The sequence below is a fragment of the Eucalyptus grandis genome, chromosome 6, assembly GCF_016545825.1.
Source record: "Eucalyptus grandis isolate ANBG69807.140 chromosome 6, ASM1654582v1, whole genome shotgun sequence".
NCBI lineage: Eukaryota > Viridiplantae > Streptophyta > Magnoliopsida > Myrtales > Myrtaceae > Eucalyptus > Eucalyptus grandis.
Window position 1 is genome coordinate 55,901,083 of NC_052617.1, and position 4,792 is coordinate 55,905,874.

A 4,792-nucleotide genomic window follows, 5' to 3' on the forward strand; every position below is an offset into this window, starting at 1 on the left:
ATAAGTTGTCTCAATCGAAAATACAAGAATGAAGAGAATTTTTACCGGTTCTGTTTGATCTATGAAATGAAAACACTTGCATCAACGAGATAATAAGTTTCCATCAGCCTATATCATGCTTCCTTACATAACTTCTACATGTCTATTAGAGGATCTCTTCGCTATATCACAATTGCCTCCTCAACGAAGTAGAAGGCAGGATTTTCAGGCTTAAAACACTTCTTTTAATAACAAAAGAACCTAAAGAAAAGAGACAAATAAACTCTGAGCTCAGATGGCAAAATTTCAAAGTTTGGTCCCTATCATACATCAACCAACAAAAAGTCACATGCATGGTACCGAACATAAAGAATGGCTTTCACTAGTAAATCAAAAAATGCTCCACTGATTTCTGCCGCTTCCGTTATTGCTGCTGGGTTAGCTGTCGGGCTTGCTTCTATTGGACCTGGAGTTGGTCAAGGTACTGCTGCGGGCCAAGCTGTAGAAGGTATTGCAAGACCGCCCGAGGCGGAGGGAAAAATACGAGGTACTTTATTGCATCTGAGAATGTCCTATTCCTGTAGGAAAAAGATTATTAAAACTAAAAAAGCCCCCTTCTCGTGGATACGAAGTACCTTTCTCCAGACAAGACTATTATTTCGCAGAAGTATCCTTAGGCGCTGCATTTTTTTCTGCTTTGCAAGAATTGCTTCATATAACTCCACCACGAGGCGTGGATCCTTTTCAACGAGTTCTAAGTATTCTTGATGATTTCTGAGTCCATCCAAGTTGTCCATGATTAAGGACAAGGCAGCCCCAAGGAGACGGTGCGCATTATGCTGGTGCACAAAGGCATAGCATATGAGTGAGTTGTCCCAATTTAATTTGGATACCAGGAACTTCTCACAATAAGCTTTGAGGCGCTCCACCTGGTACTTTTCAGCCAATACCAGAAGCTCACATGCCATTTGCTCATCGAGGCATGCTTCAACATAGAGATAGCCAACAAATAATTGGAGGGCATGGTATGACACATCACTTATCTTGATGGTGCCATTTCGGCTTTCTTCCATCTCATTCTCGAGCATTGCTTTAAATACTGCAGACTGGCCAGCCTGATAGTAAAAGGAAAATTTAAGAGCACTTAGAAATGCAATTCTTGCAGGGTGAAACTAAGTAGATTGATAGGAGATGTTTATGCATCTTATCAATGTGTGTCGGAGTGTGCTAAATTGAAGAAACTCCTGAAATGAATATTATGAGCATGCAAGCAAAGCTTTTGAACATGTCCTTGCTATCATTATTATCTACGAAAATTACGAAAATTATGTTGGGCTCATGAGTCCTGTATGCCAAGCGAAAGACCATAACTCAAGCTTTTGTGATTTTTCAGTTGAGAACTCCATTGAAATGCACTGAGCAGCAGGCAAAATGCATATCTGGTGGCTCAAGCATCAGTTAAATCAAATCTTGTGAAAGAGTCATAATCAATGAAGTATCCAGCAGCTCAGTTACTAAACATGTCACTTCATATTGGGATCAACATTCCACTCAACTCAACAAAACCACATTCCAGGCAAATTTAAGGATCAAATGCAAAATAAAATTGAGAATCTCTCTGATCTAGAAAGCCAGTCCAAGAAAACAAATATGTACTTCTAATGCCTGAATAGATGAATAAAAACTTCAAGATCAACCTAAGAGAGAGTTTATCATCAGACTAGGAAGTAAAAGACAATCTGTTGGTGAAAATGTCCGATGTACGTGCATCTTTAGCAGAATGCTGTTCCAAATATAAATGCAACCCCCATTTTCACCATATATATCTGGCCACAAGCATGTACAGTGGCAGAATTTTACAGCAAGTCTCTAGATAAAGAGTCACCGAAATTCATATTGAGTTGATAATGCTGATTATACACGCTCAACAACTATTTACTCTGCCAACTTTGGCATTACATCTTGAAAACTCAAGTAAACACAAAAAAGTTAAGTTTATGTGAAGAAGAGAGAAGACCAAGACCAGTCCAAGCAATTCTTGAGGCCAGAAAAGAGAGAAGGAAGAGGTCCAACATCCTTTTGAGGCCGGATCACCAAAAATATATATCATTGAATGCATATGTTTAGAACTCTTGATGATTTAGTCGAGACTTGTTTGTGGAGGAAAGAAGTGATCTAACAGAACTAGTTTGGTAGTGACCTACTATATAAAATTTAAAGTGGACAAAAGGTATAAATCTAAGATGAATAATTGCAGTTTCATATAAATTGGTTAGCTTCGCTCCAATACACAACAATGAGGATAGTAATTATTTAAATCTTTATGTGACCCCATCCAAGCATCTCCGAAGAGTAGCTTGCAGCAAGCGTAGTCATTTCTGAAACGAAGATTGTTACATTACAGTGTTGCCAATTCTAAAGTGGCTGCTTCTAATTGATATCCTCATGCACGAGAAATATGAAGGCTGGCTTAACTGACGGTCAGGAGATGGCTAGAGGATTTCATTCAGCTATTAACAACATAAGTAACGTTCTTCAAGAATATGACAGGATGAAAGTTCAAAATGGCGAGCTTGTTAAAGGGGTTGTCTAGACCTCCTCTGGCGTATCAGAAGCACTTAATCATGCGAGCCCTAACTCAATATTCTCAAGTAATATCACTTTTGGGGCACTGTTTGCTTTCAGACTGAAGCTACCACCCTGTCATGGATTTCCAAGTGGCGAGGGCAGAGAGTGACTGCTGTCGACTAGTAAGCCAAGGTACCACTGTGTGAGCAACATCCCATGTAACCAAATTCTCATGAACACATAAAAGTTCTCTTAAAAATCCAACAGCAAATACACCACAGGTTCCCCTTAAATCTATCATTACAAACTATCATTACTCGTTTGCAAGAATGCCCACGAGAGCCAAATGAAGACAAAACTTCTAAAGAAATCCTCTATGAGCATTGCTCTTTCCCTCTCTTATAACTCCTCTCTGCCTCAACTAAAATGAAAGATCTGAGAAACCTTAATAGCTCGACCTGGACAACTGAATTCATAACACTATTCCTTCGCATTATTTCACAGTCAAGCCCGTACTTTGCAGAAATTAAGACTATCGAACAAAGATCCAGTATACCTCCGTTGGCTGATCACTAAGACCACTCATAAAGACAGCGTCCCCGCATCCTATCTTCCCCACTTTTACCAGGAATTATTCTAAAATTTCTTTGTGACGTAATTGAACCAGTGATCACCTATGAGACACGCCGGCTATTGGAACTCGGACAAAGGAACAGAGCATTGGAACCCACCCAAAAATCAACTGCAAACTAACGGCGCTTTCTCCCGAAGTTCTAAAATTCAAACGGAAATCAGGGAAAGGCAGAAGAAAAACCAAATTTAAATGGAGATAAGAGAAAAAACAAAGAAAAACCAAAATTCAGATCAAAGCAAAATCAGCAATTCATGCTCACCAGAATAGCCCTATGAGCCGGCACCGGCGAAGACGGGTCTCCTTGGGACCGTCCTTAGCGGCGACCAAGACTACGTCGGTTAACCCGGGGCCATGGGAGCCACCGCTGCTGTGGCGGTGGTGGCGGCCGGTCGGAGACCAGAAACTCAAGAAGGCGACTTCGGCCTTCAAATTCTCGAGCTCTCGCTTGAGCTTTTCCTTAGTCTGTTTGGCCTTCTCGTGGCACTCCTCGCACGTGCTGCTGGAATCGAGGGTGACGCACTCATCCTTGCAGCACTACTCGCAGGGTCGCCGCATTTGCTGAGGGAGAGAGCTCATTCGCTTGCGAAGCCACTCGACTTCTGCGACAGAAAGAGGTTCTGTTAAAGACGAGTTGGGAACCGAACGAAATAAAATCTAAGGTCGGATATCTTTTGCAGCGCACGGTCTCTCCAGGTGGAAAAAGAGGAAGAATGTAATCTATAATAATATGGGAAGTAAATCCTCGCAACAACGCTGAAATCTTTATTGTGATTTGATTAATTTGCCCTTATAATTCATCCCCAATCAGTTTCCGTGAAGATTTTTAACAATTATGAAGCCCTCTTCCAAATTGAGTATGTTATTAAGGAAAGTTCAATCTCACTTCTGTTTCCTTTACTTCTCCTATATATAAATATATATGTGTGTGTGATTCTCAATTCCATGTATCTTCTTCCTTTTTCTTTTTTCTTGTTCTATTCGTGCTTTTTTGCACTCAACCGTGCGATGGTATGAGGCAAGCATGAAGTGATTACTGCAAAAATTTAAAGCAATCTATGTTATTAATAATACAATAAAATGACCACTCACCTTGGTGGCGCTGCTAGCGGTGAGCTTCTCCCCTAATGCAAGGAGTGGAGTTCGATTCACAGGCGTCGCAGGGTGATTTACACGGTGGCACGTATGTGGTGGCTAGCACGTGTCGCCCTAGGTTTTACCCCCGTTACCCCGGCCTTTCAAGTCGTCCATGTTGGTATGGTGCGCGGATTTCCTAGATTATAAAAAAAAAAAAAAAAAAATAATACAATAAAATGAAAAGGCAACCAATAAAATATATAAAAATATTGTTTGTTATGAAATACATGAATGAATATTCATTATATTCATCTTATCTAATGTACTTATTATACATTTGTATCATACATTGTAAGTATATCTCCATATATAATGAATGTCCATCTCCCTATCCAATACATATATTATTCGATACATTGATATTAATGATAAATATATTATTGTTTTCCTATAAATAGAAGCTTATGCAATATTGAATTTGTTAGAGACATTTCGGCCAATTTCATGGTTGAACCTAGGAATTGGACTACACCGATC

The 4,792-nt window shown here is 39.9% G+C and overlaps 1 pseudogene; it reads right to left on the reverse strand.

Annotated features, from left to right (window-relative positions):
• Positions 1-325: 325 nt before the first annotated feature.
• LOC104446153 lies at positions 326-4,429 on the reverse strand (annotated as a pseudogene).
• Positions 4,430-4,792: the final 363 nt, after the last annotated feature.